The sequence below is a fragment of the Gavialis gangeticus genome, unplaced genomic scaffold, assembly GCF_001723915.1.
Source record: "Gavialis gangeticus isolate Ggan-Ray unplaced genomic scaffold, GavGan_comp1, whole genome shotgun sequence".
Lineage (NCBI taxonomy): Eukaryota > Metazoa > Chordata > Crocodylia > Gavialidae > Gavialis > Gavialis gangeticus.
The window spans coordinates 1059718-1075734 of record NW_017729013.1 but is presented as its reverse complement, the minus strand read 5'-3'; the positions used below and the strand labels follow the sequence as shown (position 1 = coordinate 1075734).

At 43.2% G+C, this 16017-nt stretch overlaps 1 protein-coding gene across 2 annotated transcripts in view; it reads right to left on the bottom strand.

Annotated features, from left to right (window-relative positions):
- CALN1 (calneuron 1) overlaps window positions 1–16017 on the bottom strand; it is a 219968-nt gene that overhangs the window by 190067 nt on the left and 13884 nt on the right. Inside the window, exon 1 of one of the 2 annotated variants that reach the window (XM_019511371.1) lies at window positions 15900–15982. The exons of the other annotated variant lie outside the window; for it this stretch is intronic. The gene's annotated coding sequence lies outside the window, so the exon portion shown is untranslated. Of the gene's footprint in view, window positions 1–15899; window positions 15983–16017 lie in introns of those variants that run through there. 2 annotated transcript variants of the gene reach the window in all.

Below are 16017 nucleotides of genomic sequence, written 5' to 3'. Positions count from 1 at the left end.
AAAAAAAAAAAAAAAAAAAAAAAAAATCCCAAACCCTACAATGACAAGTCCCAAGAAGTCAGAGCGGGTATTTAAAACTTCTGGTGTAAGGGATCAGAATACCTCATCAGCAGTCATTTTAACTGCACCCAAGTCCCTTGGCAGCTTTGAATATCTCAGCCAAAAAACACTAAGACTAGTGATGAGGTCCACGAGTAATATCCACCATCATTTAGGTAGGGATCAGCCTCCCTTTATAATCAGCCGCCATTGAAGGACAACCATCTTTTAAAAGTAACACTGTTTCACAAAAAAAACTATGACAGAACAGAAGCAAGTTTGCCATAACCAACAGAAAGGAGGAGAGAAACGTATATAATCTAGGCCCTCAACAAGCGTAAATCAACAAAGTCAACAGAGTAGAGGTGCACGTACATCTAGAGCCGTTTCAAAAGGACAGCAGCTGTCACGTTCTAATTGTTACGTGCAGACAAGCCAGTATGGTATAAACATAGCAAAACTGCTCCAACTTTAAGACTGCATGAAGCTGCATCCTGGCTAGGACAAAAGACAAAATACGTCAGCCAGGGCATTGGTATAACATATTGATGTAACAGCACTGACTTACACAAAATGATACAACTCCCTTTTAATAAAGGGCATCAATGGAGGCCAAACTTTTGAGCAGGCATGGCACAAATTAGCCCCATACTCTGCCCAGGTGCCACTCTGATTCCCTTCCCCTGCCCAATCTGTTGCTCTTTTTGCTCTGTCCCCCCTGTGATCTGCTGCTCTACTTCCAGCTTCCTTCCTCGTGCTCCCTGCCCAATCTGCTATTTTGCTCCCCAGGGCTGGACACAGGCGTGGGCAAACTGGGTGGCCACCCAGGGCCCGGACAAAAAGGGGGCCCAAAAATGGTATTTTTTAAATTATCATCATCATCATCATCATCTCTGGTGATGAGGATCCCCGGTACTAAAAGTTTGCCCGGGGCCACCAGGAGTCTAGGTACGCTGCTGCTCCCTCCCAGATCTGCCGCATGCCACGCACACGGGCTGCCCATGCCACACGTTGGCCACCCCTATGCTATGTATTGAGTTCTTGTGCCTCTCTTTCATGACTTGTTCAAATCACATCATCTCTACAATCATGACAGAAGAATCGGTTTCTATGGCCTCGAAGAGGTAAGTAAGTGCTACCTGCTGCAATGGCCCAGCTTCTCTACCACCAACACTTGCGTTGTAATGACAAGGACAATCTAGTTTGCAGCACCATCATATGTTCTTATCATAGCCCGTAATAAAAATACAGAATTAAGACATGGCATAAATGACTGCCAGCCTCATTGAGGTGGTAGAAGCTTTAATAGCCTCACACCAAGACCAAGGCAAACTTGATACATGGACAACACAGGGCAAACAAACCATCTTTGTTTCCTAGCCTTACTCTGCACAAACATAGCAGCACTCTTGCTGTAATTATATAAATAAATCCTAATGGTATTTTTATATGGAAACTGGTTTCTGCAGCAGCACATCAAAAACCATAAATAAGTTTCTCTTTTTCATTAAGCAGGTCTATCATTTCTCAGCACTTAACAATGAATGCATTTCACTCAGATATATTACTCAGTACTGCTAAGGCATGAATCTTACCTACGCAGCAAAAGGAGTGTAACGGATGCCAACTTCAGTGCCAGTTTGGGTACCGAAATGCTGGCCAGTTGGAACAGAGAGGCTGTTCCGGAAGTTTGCATTCTTGCTGGCTCCCAATAACACAATGAAGCATTTAGATAGAAGTCGATTGGTATTCCTCCTCTGTAATCGCACCCTCAATGTAAAAAGCAATTATACTGATTTTTTTTTTAATTCCACTCAACCAGACGGGTCTAAACCAAAACCCCTGAATATGAACAATGAAAAATTGGGGCTAGTTTGACACCCAAACCCAGAGCTCCTTTCCACACATTGGGTCAGAGATTTAGAAGCGACCCGATGCAATTTCTCTACCTGCCTGCACAAGCTGAAGGCATACTGCTGGTGAGCACTAGCAGTCTGAAGTAATCCAACTGGGCAAACAAACTGGGAATCTGCATATGGAAGTTAATCTGGCTTTTCTACCCACAACTGCACATCAAAGCCTTTAAGGACTGCACAGTTTCAATAAGCTTTTCTAGAACCAACACTACAGAGTGCCAGTGTCTACAAATGAATGGAGCTGAGGATACGCAGCCAGCCAGCTCTCAGAAAGCATTCGGTGTCGTCTTGATGGTTTGGGCCTCAGAAGAGCCATCCCGACACTCGAGATAGATCCCTCCCTGGAGAGACACGAAGAGAAACATCTGGACTACAATAACCAGATTGTAGGGGAACTACAAAAAAGGACAATATTTGGAAACTTCCATGCACGGCTTCTTCTGCATGTACCATCAGAGCAAAATTCACTGATCACAGTAAGAGCTGTGGAAGGCAACACATTAAAAAGAGCCCAGCAGCCTGTGAGCATATCCTACAAGCGAGAGAGGGGCTGCAGGGCTTGCTATACTCTGTGTGCAAGACAGCACAAGGAGGGTACTCCATTCTCAATCCCCACTGAGAGAGCCCTTCTACAAGGACAATTTTTCCAGCTTTGTGGATCTAACTTCCCACCTACTCTGTCCTTAGGCAAGTTTTAAGCAGTAGAGCCGCATCTGGAAAATGGTAGGAGAACAAGGTTAAAGTATCTGGGTAGACCCCACATTACACAGCATGTCAGGGGATGTTCTTGCCTGAATCTGCAGGACCAGGCCGTCCCTCATTTGTATTCACTCTGCTATTCTGTGGTTTTTATGTTGTTTTCAGAGCTGAAACTCTGACCTTTCACTCTTTGCCTGCAATAAAGAGAAAGAGTGAGTCTATCTTAATGAGCCCAGGGAACACAATTAACAGCTTAAAGCCACAGCCTTGGGGAAAACAGAAGTGCATTTTCCAGCCAGGAGCTCCTGAATGGGATAGGATCTTATGGGGAAAGAATTGAGCGTGTCATCGTATGACAAAGCCATGGGGTCCAGTGGCCAACGTAGTCAGGGGCCGAGGCCATGCCACTGCCTGGTTCTCTCTGGGGACATGGATATGACAGCAATTCCTGCATTGCTGGGAAGCCAGCTCCTCCCTGGCCCCTGCTCCGCTGAGACGACAGCCATCCTGCCCCACCTCATGCTTTGCATGGATCTGTACTTTACATTGCAATATTACCGCTAGGAAAATAGGAACCTGCACACTGGTCTGCCTTGTATACAGTGGACTGTGCAATAAGAACCAGAGTCCTGTCCTACACGAAGGAGTCTGCACAGCTGCTAATGCAGCGAAGCACTCGGCACCTCCTAAGCTGGTCAGTCCCCAAGGCTGTTCTCTGTGCTAAAGAAACGAAGCAGCAGCTGCAGCCTGCCTTACTGGACTCCAGGATACAATAGTGAGGAAGGATGATAAAGGTTTGGAGGAGGAGGATCTTCCCTATCGCATGCAAGTGGTGACTGGAGCCAGGAGGGCAGGTTCTCATACACCCAAGTGATCGTGTTCGAAGTCCCCTCATAACAGCACATAAGTCCACCTTCTTCTGCAGCTAACAGTAGCCCCCAAGTACAGACGGGTAATAGACACAACTGAGATTTTCCTAATATACAAACTTTGGAGTATTCAAAAATCAAATCACGCCTTTTTCTCTACTTCAGCTTGGTTCTGCCTTACAAGGTTTTCTTCTCACATGAAAGAAAAAAAATGTGGAAACACAGACATTAGATTTAGCCCCACCACCGCCCTATGAGAGAGGAGATGGCGATCCCAAGTAATGAGATGGTAGGGAAACCAGGTCATGATCCATGAAGTCCTAGCCCTGTTCTAAAACCATTTTAAAAGGTCACTCCATTGAAATAACAGTGCTACAGCTGCCTTTCATGTAGGCTGAGCAAGCCAGGACAAAGAATCAAATATAGTACCAGAAGCACATAAAGCAAAGGCCCCTTACACTTTTCCCACTTCCCATTGAGCTAAAAGGTCATTGTTATACTTCAAGGTACCTGCATTAATCTGCCTAACTGGGTCCAAAGGAAAAATCAACGAAAAATACAGATCGTTGTGCATCACATGAGCATATCTTGAACAATTCGAACTTCTGTGTTCCAGGCAAAACAAACGTCTTTTCCAAATATCCATGGTTATTTCAGTGCAGTCTCTCAGTGCTGCTGCTGGTTAGAGAGATTCCTCACACCCGGGAATGCTCAGTAATTGAGCACCGTCTTCAGCCAAGCCCTTTGGCGTGTGAGCAATTGCACTGGACTTAATCCACATTTTGCCTTCTGTAGCCAACACCTTTGATGAGAGTCCACATCTCATTGCAGACATGTGCTTTTGGCAAAATTCCTGTTATTAAGAGCATTAAGTGACCTTGCACATTAGCACTTGCTGACGGTAAGGTTTTTCTTCTTTTCACAGCTCTCCCTTTGGGCACAGAGTGGACTCCTCTTAAATTTCAATACAAACTCCGGCTGCAAAAAATAAAATAAAATAAAAACCACCCTCAGGAGGATGCAAAAAGCCCCAGTACAGCAGCAGACAGTGCATTCAAGTGCACCAACGGGAGTATCAGGAGTGCTCAAGGAGCTCGTGTTACAAGGTGCTGAGTTTCTAGGACCCTACACTGGAATGCAGAAGTCTTCTGTTTAATCAGCCAAATTTCAAGTGCATGAAGACACACAATAATTAATGTTCATTCGTGCTGATGGACACTTCTTTTAGTAGCTCCATACTGGGTATCAGCAAGCTTTGGAGTGTCGCTCTGAGGTATGGGTAGATAAGAGGAGGCTCTGCAGGGAAGGCTCTAGTAACAGAGCTTGGACAAAGTTTATATCTTCTTGTAATTTAAACCAAAGCCTGAGATGGAAGGTTATTCTGGACCATGCAGGTGTGAACCCTGTAGTCATAGCAAGATTGGAAATTCACCTTCTTACAGCCCTTCACAACAATTCACAGATCACAAGAAAATACAACAGGAAAGACTAGCACAAACTAATTAGAAATGACTGTTCAGATTACACTGTGCCCGTTTGCTACAGAGTAATCACTTTTGTGTAACAAGGAGTAACGTATATTCAGATTAAACACCCTACAAGCCAAGAGAAGAAATAGCTGAGAACCCCAGCAGCATATTTTCTGCTATACAGGCAGTGCAATCCATTCATTTTAGCATTTAAGTGCCAAATTTCCATAAAGTCTGATGCAAGGTTGTTGCATGTTATTTGAGTACAAAATAAAAGCCTTGCAGTGTTCTCTGGAAGACCATGTCTTTCATCTGTAGAAATACAAATACCAAACAAGTCCAAGTCTGAAAGAAATATTAATTAACATATGTTATAACCCAAGTGTATAAGCGCTTTACTGAAGTAGACTCTCACAGAACCAACATCAGTCATGCCAGATTTTATCTCCCGTCTCTGAACTTTGTTTTTCTACAGCAGCATACAAATTGAACCCTGCACACATAGTTAAGTGCTAGTGAGTGATCTAGCTAAAGGATGGGAAACTATTTGTTACCTTGATGACCAGCTAAAGCCCTGACCCTGCAAAAACACATGCATGTACTTAGCTCCAAGCACACAGTACACACCACTGACCACAGTGACGCTGCTCATGCAAGTCAAATTAATTAAGTCTATAACTGTATGCAGAATCTGGGTCAAGGAAGTAAGTCCTTGGTCAAAAACAATATTTGAGTCAATGAAAAGTCTTCCAACAGCTTCAGTGGGCACTGGATCAACTCTCAAAATAAAGCTTCCATGCTGATGGACAACGAGGGGAGAGACCCATCAAATATGGGTTGTTTTCAACAAGTAAGGATATAACTTTGGAAAGAGTTTAGTTATGTGAAATTTAGGAGGGAAGAAACCTGAGCAACGAGCTACATGGATACTGCCATAAAAGCAACTGCATTAGCTTGGAGCTTCCAGATCGTTCACAACCTTACAGCAGCAGCGAGTTCAAGCCTTGCTGGCAAGGTTTCCCCTCCTCTAGAAAACTTGACAATAAAAAGAAATGGAAGGTCACTCAGAAGGAAACTTGCTGAACAACAGATGCTTCAAGGATGCTGGAACAGCAGAGTAGAAAGGAAGATCTGAGGGTTTGTCAGCTTGAGTACAAAATAAGCAAACTTTTTTTCTGAGGACTGAAAAAACAAGTAGAAGACATTTTAAGTCACATGCATTAGCCTAAAAAAAAAAAATGTAAAAAGGGAATAGGAACCCATCTGGTCCACTTCTTAACCCCAAACCATTTTTAAGGATAATCCTATTCTCATTTCAGTGTCCAACAACTCTCCTCTGTTTAACTCTTCCACAGAGCCATCTTAAACAGTTAGCTCCTCCTTCCTTCCTGTTGCCATCCAGCAATTCCCTTCCCATGCTCCTGCAGTAGTTTTTTGCTTTCCTTTTATAACTTTATTATCACTTTTAGTAACTTCCTGCCACTTTTGGTATCTTTGCTCTGGGGTTTAGGAGGTGCATTACCTCTGATCCCAAGATTTATTTTTTAAACAGGTGCAGGCTTCCCATGGAAAACTTTCCGTTACCCCAGAGTTGCGTAGTCCTCATGCCTCATCTTCTCAATGGATTGGATTCCCTAGTGGGACTACACCATCAATAATGCATCTCAATCAGTAACTCCCCCAAGGTACAACACAACGGCTCAGCAAGCAGTGAGACCATGAGGCATCACAGGAGATTTAATCTGTTCTGGGAGTTGAGCATAGAAAGGAGAATGAAGACATGAAGCATCTGGAATGAACTTCTATAATGGACCACAACACCATTTCTAAACAGAACCGTGTGATTTCAAAACCAAAAATGTTCTCAGCCACATTTTTTTTTAACTCAGGTGAAAAATGTTGGCTTCCAATTTTGGTCAAAAAACTGAATTTTTCTATTAATTTGTTTTTAACTTTTTAATTTTTTTTCCCTTTCATTTTTCACAGGGAAATGATTTGCCCATGAGCTTCAGGGTCAAGCTTTCTACCTGTCCAGGGAACTGTTCCCTTCAAATCAGACTAACAGTGTATCGTAAAAAAACCTTCATCTACCATGAAAAATGTCAGTGGAGTTCAGTTTGAAAAAGATGATGTCAAATGCGCTAGATTCTGCCAGGGGATCCAAGCTGTAGGAACCCTGCAGGGACTACTGGAGTGTTACAGGTAAGAAAGAAGAGAGATAGGTGCCAATAGTTTGAGGGCTGCTTTATAGTAAGAGACCTGCACCAAGTACATACAGTCAAAAAGCCCAAGGCTGAATCCATTCAGTCTTTGCAGATTAGTCTAAACTGCAGAGATTAAATTGAGAAACAACTGGACACACATTCACTTTTGATTCAGGGAATGCAGCCACATGCCTGCAGTGGCTCAGACCAGAAGCCAGGTGGTGCTACAGCACAGCTGTCTGGCATAGCCAGCATGGGCTGTGTGTTCACTTCTTCCTGCTGTCCCCAACCTCTCTGGGATTTGCAGTCCAGAATCACACCAGCAGGAGGCTGCAGGGTTGCTCATCACTTCCTCTTCTGGCTTCCACATGCCTCTGGGGTTTGTAGCCCACAGTTTCAGTTCACAATAATTTTCAGTAAGTTTAGCAGGGCAGGGCAGCTCTGTACTTAGTGGAAGGAAAGCGGGGCTTAGCCAGGGGAAGGGTGGCTTAACCCCCTCCCTTGCCCCAGACCTCAGCTGGGGTTTGCCCGGGGAGGCAGTCCCTGCTTCCCCTCCCCCCACCACACCTCTGCTGGAGCAGACAGCACAGTCCAGCCCAGGGCTGCAGAACATGCTGGGGGACTCTCATTTAACTTGAACCAGGAAGGGGTCTGGGACAGAAGTTTCATAAACCAGATTGACCCAGATTGGTTAAGTCTGATTCAGCCAGATTTATCTAAAACCAGTTTCAGCCATTTTCAAACTGGTTTATGTGCACCAAACTTCTATTCTGTTACAGGCTTAAACCAGTTTCTGATCACTTCAACAGGTTTGCAGGCAACTTCTGTCCCTAGCCTTAAAGAACTTACCAAAAAGAGTGAGAAATGTCTCACTTACATTAAGAAAAAGGGGAAATACTGCTTGTATTCAGGGAAAATATTGGGTGCCGAAGTGCTCTTGATCTTAGCGGTGCTAGCAGAGAGAGGCATAAAAGCTAGATGAATCCAGATTTTCTCTCTCTACTTTTCTCTTTTCCAGTGAGATTGATTAGCTAGCAGAACAAGCTAACAGGAGAAGCGGTAGATTCTATACCTCTGGCTGTTTTCAGATCAATACTGGGTGTCTTGGCTGGAACACACACATTAGCCATATACAAGTTATTAAGCTCATTACCAAGTAACAGAGTGACGTTTAGGGCCTGTCACATATGGAGGTCACATTAGATGACCCAACAGTCACTTCTGGCCTGAAGAGCTATGAAACTTTGAAAAACATTACAGTGAAGATGAGGGTGGAAATGCCTAGAACAGAGAATCTCATGAAATGTAGTTCCTTTGCAGATTTCAACTTCACCTCCTCAATCCAACTCTCCTTATCCTCTGCCCGAAGAAGGTTATCCTGTTTATGAACTCTGATCGAGTAAAGATCTCCCTGTACTAGTGCCCGCTACTGTCTTAGTATTTTCCCTGCATTGGCGTGTAGTGGTAGTCATCTCGGTTTCTCTTTTCTTTCGTGGAGGTAAATCATCAGTGCAGGGCACTTTACGAACGCATGGAAGTACACGGTGAGAACGTGAAACTGAGCAAAGGGAGAGACATCAAAGGCTGTCACTGCAAGAGACTTCGTGCTGTCACCCTCATTTGCTCAAATCATTAGGCCACGCACACCAATAACCCTTACTGCTTATAAACAAAAGCCTCAGATGCGTCTCTCTCTCAAATAATTTGGCTCATTTTTCTTTTGCAGAGCGGGTAGAACATTTACACAATAAGATAATACAAAACTAATTGATGACATGGAATAATAAGACCCTGGTTGGCACTAAATATCTCTATCTATCACTCAGTGCTTTTTGCCAAGATGAACAGTATCAAAGTAGCAACAAAATGTCACACCTAAGTTTCCTCTGATATACTTCTACATCTCCTAATCTGTTGAAAGGTTTTAATTTTCTGCTGATTAGACAATACTGTTGTTGCACGTTTGCTTTTCAAGAGCGTTGCAATGACTATTTTCTCAGCGTGTTTCAGCTCGCTTTCTCCCTGTCCAGTAGTCTTCATTTCACACACTTCTATGAAACATGAAGAAGTTAAATGGAAGCAATCCCAAGCACCACTAGCACGCTGGAAGAAAACGCCTCCGTTAAAAAATCCCCAAAATAACGCGCACGCAATTTATTATGCATAACAGATTGTACACAGCCACTTACATTAGCAATAATGCATGTGGAATACAACAATAATGAAATGTTTTTAACTGATTTAACAAACTAACATGACATTGCAAATAGCTTCAGTGTTGATTGTGCTAATGTTAATTGAGTGTCAAAATATTTACGTTTAATAGTTGGACAATTAATTTCCCAAGGTATGTGATGTTTGCCAGTGCCCATCCTGAAAGGAAACGGTTGTGTATATATGGCAAGGTTTCACATCTAAAGGTATTAGGAAACTGGTGTCATGGAGGTTGCCTGGATTGTGGTGTTAACTGGGCCATGAAGCCACGATAGGCAAGATGAAAGACAAGAAAGGGGAGGACAAACAATCAAATTAGAACAGGAGACAAGTCATAATGCAAAATTCTAATCTAGACCTGAATTCCAAACCTTACCCCCCCACTTCAAAAGTTCAGAGTCACCAAGATCTAGGCATTTGGCAAAGCATACTACACAGGTAGTGGGCAACTATTAAATTAGGTACCAGATTTAGATCCCAACTTGAACTGGTTACTTGGACCAGGACACATGATCTATGCTCATATCAGCAACCACTTGTAAGGCTGCTCATTGTTACTGGAGCAATAGTAGGACGTGTCAAAGGGCTCGAAGAATACCATAACGACACCACCATTTTCTGCAAGGAACATGGAAGCAGAAACATCATGCATCTTACATCATTGAAGACTTACGTGATTTACTCCTGAAAGAGGACAGCTGAAGTACTGCACTGACCATCCATGGTATTTATGAAGCAACAATCATCCTAATATCTAGCCATTGACCAAATTATGGGAAGAAGGTATATTTAGATGCTGAACTCGGCATAGGCCCAATTATCTGCTGGTATGGAAGTTATACAGGATTAAGATCCCAATTGGGCAAAGCAGTACAGCATAAACAGATGTCTCAATCTTGTCAACAGGATTTAAGCACATGCTTAAGTGCTTTGTTGAATCAGAACCCCAATGCCTAAGTGACAATATAGGGATAGGAGATTCAATAGCAGAGTGCTTAAAATTCTTTAGAAATTACACAGTCCATTCCTGTTGGGGCACTAGTCTTTGGAGGATTATCACAAAGCCGTTCCAAGATTTTGAAAGGATAATTTCCTGCTGGAGTATGGTATTTAGCTCTTTGGGTGGCACAAATTACAGCACTTTTTTTTATTTCACTATTTATTTGAAGGAATCGTAGGAGAGAAATCTGATGCTGGCAGTATTTTAAACCTACTGGCACTCTGTAAACAAGTTAGATCCAGAGAGATTTGCATGTTGCTTCTCGAAGTAGAAGGAGAACCACTGAGACTGAATAATTGAAACCAGTTATGGCGACTTCATTTTGTTGTTTTCATTTTCCCTGGGCCCAACTCTTGTGCTGTCTGCTCGCTGTCTTAATACCTGGCAGGGACAATCAACTATTTGGAATCTCATTTACATAATAGCTCATATACAGACAGTGCTCCATGGGGGATTAGTGCCTTGGAGGGTGTCACAGCACACAGAAAAGCTAGTATAGAAATGGCCATTTTTCTTAAATTACGGGGCTTTCCCCCCCCCTTTTTTTTTTAAAAAAAAAGAGGAGCCAGAATGTGCAAAAACCAAGGGATGTTCTTAAAATAGGTCAATGTGTACCACGAGCACATCTTGAGCTGACATTTTAATAGCACCTTTCCTCCAGGTAGTAAACTTTCTAAAGCATTTGGGAAGCTAACTCATTGTACAACCAAAAGGCTAGGTCCTTCCAATGCACACCCGAAAGATCAGACCTTACCTACATGCTGCTGCTGCCATTACAGAAGTCAGGCAAAATTAATTAGGAGAACACAGCCTCTGACAAAAAGCTAAAGGAATAAGGGCTGTTTAGTCTAGGAAACAGAAGGCAGGTGATGGGGCGATGATATAACAGTCTTCCAATATGCAAAATGTCATGAAAAAAGGGGTGCGTAATCAACGGTTCTCCATGCCCACAAGGAAAGGCCAAAACAAATTAGCTCAATTTGCAGCAAAAATTTGGGTTGAGTGGCACTGAAACGCTTAAAAGGGAAAAAAAAAAGAGGCTACCTGGGATTATAGTAGAATCACCTTGTTGGAGATTTTTAGAAACAAGACAGACATATATCAGTCAGGGATGGTCTGGATATAATTGATCAGTAGTAGGAGCTGGATTAGATGATCTTTTGATGTCTGTTGCCACCGGAGATTTTTATAATGCTATGACCCAATCTCATTGAGTTGCAGGCCCTATTCCTTGACTTCAGTGAGTTCAGCCCACAGGAATCTTTTTGCATAGTTATGGCCACAGACAAGAAGAGAAGACAAACAGAGGTGAAGTTTAGTCAGGAATACAATAGCCTGAACAGGAATTTTGATGGGACAAATAGGCTTGTCGACTGTCCCCATTTCAAGGCATATCACCTTAGTCGTACACAGTCATCCACATTCCAAACAGACTTCTTGGCCCTCTCACTTCTTATCGAAAGGATTGAGGGGCGAACTCACATTTCTTTACGACAACATAAATGGATCCCACGTCACTCTGGGTGCTTTGCTTGAACATATGCACATATGGATTTGGACTCGTCACACATGGTGTCTCATGTTTTTGGCTGTTACCCCCCCACACCCCTTCTTGAAGAAGGGCCAGTGGAATCGTAATGATGACATATTCCATTTATGCCTGATCTGGAAGACAGAGAGCTGGATTACAATTCCAATCAATCTAAGAACACATGATGCAACCGGGCTGAACAAATGCTTTCAAATACCAAGGTGATGAATACAGTATAAGAGTGCAGCAATTACAGCACAGAGAGGCAGAAAAACAGGCAGGTTTAATAAGAATCTAGCCTAAAACCACTTGCACAATGCTCCCTACAACCATGCTGTGCCATCAACGATTCAGAGACCAGTGACCACTACTGAATTATCAACACCATGCCTTGCAACCCCCAGGTGGCTCTTTGGAGGTTTCCCATTTATGCTGATAGGATCGCAACACAAAGTGGTATGGCTGCAAGCAGTGAGTGACATCAATCTGAAACCTCAGAACCAAATTAAATAGTATGGTAATTTATTATGAAAAAGGGGAGGTAGACTGTTTGTAAGCCACAGCCAGGAGAACAGGCTTAATGACAGCATGCAGTGCAGATGTTTAAGGTTTTCTTTTATCATGCTGTAAAAATGTATGTACAATTATGTCCTCAAAAGTACATAAACAGAAATTAAGTGCAATGAAAGGGCAGTTTTAAAACCGCCCACATAATCTCTATACATTTTTAACATAGTACCCATGGATTTTGGGTTCAGCAGACTTAAAAATCCACAGTGTGATTTTGATTACCATTGTTTAACATCTTTATTCTAAGTAGCTTTTTCATCTTAATTCTTTTTGTCAAAGTGGGATGCATTTAATTAAAGGCAATAACATAAAATAGAACATCTGTATCGTCTCCTTTTAATGATAACCCAGGTGCTGTTACATAATAACCTGCACTTGCTCCCATTGAAAACACAAAGTCAAATTCAGAGATGCAAAGTATAAATCAGGGGCCATCTAGCTTCAGAGAGCCTCCCTATAAATATCAGTTCCTTCAGTGACTATTACAGCTAACTACATTTCCCTTACATATAAAACATACTTGATATTATTTACAGTACCCATAAAGCAAATGCCTCAAAGTTTAACATAACATAGTTCGGTTGTGTACGACAAACGTTCTAAAATGCATTTCCCAGGCCCATGATATAATATATTTTCCCAAAATATTAAAAAAAAAAAACAAAACCCTCCCATTTTCTTTTACATCTATTAACAGCTCTGGCCTTTCATAATCCATGCTGAATCAATGAAGTTATGTGTCTAGAAACTGACTCAGATGACGCACACTGCTATTTCTGATAGAAACAAATTGTTACCTGGGTCATTTTTTAAATTTATAATTACAGGTTGAAGATGGAACCAGATTGCCTCTGGTACCAGTATCTTGCCACTATTTAAGACACCGTCCCACATACCTTAGCAATTAGCTTACTAAACTATATAGTAATCAATCTATATCTAGAAAAGGAAAGAATTTTGCCTTGTATTACAACTTACTGAGAAAGGTTTTCTGAAGACTGAAGTAGAAGAGTGGTGCTAGCCATTTAAATGTATTTTAGAGAGCTTGCACTTGTGCTGTTGAGATATACACTGGAAAAACTGGCCACAAAACATTTGTTTCTGTATATATATCATAATATGCTATAGACAAGCTGCATCAGCACAATCCTAAACCACATTATGATTGGACAATGACTGCATAATAGCGAAGTAATACAGCGTGTACGTATACATGTTGAGGGGGAAAGCAAGAGTATACAACTTTGCCTTGTATTGTGTAAAATGTGAGAAAATAGTATTCTGTATAAAATTAGGTTTCAGCTATACAATTAGCATCTACAAGCAGAAGAAAATGCTTGCTACATGAGTTAGGAGTGCTACAACAGATGATATATAACATTCTGCACTGTAATAGGCTTCATCAGCTGAAAGAGCATGCCTTATAGACCTGATCTGGCATTGTTAAAGTTAACAAGAGGCTGTCAGCAAGATCCAGACAAGGTTCTAAGTCAGTGATGAAAAACATCCCCAGCACCTTCAAGGGTAGAGCTCACCCTGGAAGGTCTGATCCTGCAGTTAGAAACATGCTGGGAGTAAGGAACCCAGATGCGACCTGGGTGTAATAGCCTCCACAGCTACATACAGCAAATCCTAAATTCTGTCTTTATACTCCATGCAACTTTGTTCAAGTCAGGTTTCAACTCCCTATATGCCAGCCATATCCCAAGGAAAAATGCACAGAAAATAAAGAGCAGCAAAACGGCACAGGAATAAATCTGTCCTATTGAAGCTTCTTGTGCCACGTAAAGCTAAAGCAGTTTCTGTCAGTAACTAAGAACTCTTTCACAGAAATACCAGATGGAAAAGCAGCTGAGATGGTCTTTTAAGAAAAAAAAAGACGTTCCCGGTGCTTACCTGGTGGAATGTATTATATTCCAAGCTACCGGTATATCTATAATACAGAACTTCCATTGGTCACGGTCTGAGACTGGAAGAGTGCATTGTTTCAAGTCAAGGAAGCTTCACAGCAACAGTAACTCAACGTAGAAGAAAAATCCCAAACAATGTGACCTAAATTTCATCCTTGCTCATTACAAAACAAAATTTAAGGGGGGGGGGGCTTTACAGCTGCAGTTTGCTCCAAGACAACATATGGAACCTGATCACAGACAGTCACTTATAGGGTTCTTTTGGACTGGAGACAAAAGTATCGTTTTGATGTCAGCTGTCTACATGATGCAAGCAATGCAGTCAATCAAGTCTATACCCAATCGCAGCCAATGCATCCATTTTGCAAGCGAACAACAGAGAAATTCCATTTCCAAGGATATCAGGAGGGGTGGTTCAACAGTCCAGTACATAAAATGGGTTGTAGTACCTCTTTTAATCAGAAACGGCTACAGAGAATTTAGACCAACGATACCTTGGACAGCTGTGCCCGCACGTGATCAGAGTCCACTATAGTTTCCTCATGGAGACAGTCAATCTCTTTACAAACTGCAAAACCCAAGTCATTGCTAACACCAAAAAGCTATTTGGCATTCAGCAGCGCCTTGCACTGTGCACACAAGTTAGCACTGTTGGGCAGGTGGCCAGAGGAAAAACGCAACTTCCACAGACTAGAAAATGTTAGCAGAAACTTCTTGGCTGGGAAAGGTTGGAGCAACAAATGAGAGCCAGGAGAAAGCATCATGCAGAGGCTAAAGCCCTCAAGGAGCAAGACCAATTAGGTTTTGTGCCCCCCTCTCCCCTTAAATGTAAGCCTTTTGCTCTTTAAAAAGCAAATCAGTTCCCAATCAATAATGATTGAAGTCATCTATTTTTAAAAAAATCTGAATCAAGTTTGAATCCATCAAGCCTATGCCTAGGCAAGCCTGTGACCCTCTCTGGCTCCTGCCACAACTGAATCCCATGGGCCTAATTCACCCCCAGGGCAATCAGATTGAATCCGGCACTCTCCGTGGGCCGAGGAGAAATCACATCTCCATCTTCTGTTCCCTCTGGCACCTCCTGCCACAGCCTTAGCTCGTTAGCAGGGCGGTTTTTTTAAGGAAAGGGGGTCCTGGACTGATGCAAAAGGACCCTGCTGGATGGGGAGCAGGAGGGCTTTTGTGCCGGCAACTCGTCTTGGGTTGTGTGTACGTGCAACCCCCCCCCCAACCCACACCCACACCCACACCTACACCCAGCATCTGCGGGCGGGTGCTGCCAGGACAAGAGGGCACAGGTGGGCCGGGGAGGCATCCTGCTGCCCCCGCCCAGGCCGCATCTGCCCGGCTACCTGCTGCGTGCGAGGCGCTGAGGGCGGGCGGCATCCGTGCACACATACACACACATATACATATACATACATAGCCATGCCCACACCTGGGCTGAGCCCTCCAGGTCCCCCGAGCCCCCCGCTCACCTGGGCGGCCGCCGGCCCCGCGGCTACAGGTCTCCGGGCGAGCCGCCCTGCAGGTGCGAGTGCTTCTCCTCAGGCGGGTGGCGGTTGGCGGTTGGCGCGGCGCGGGGCTGGGCGGCCG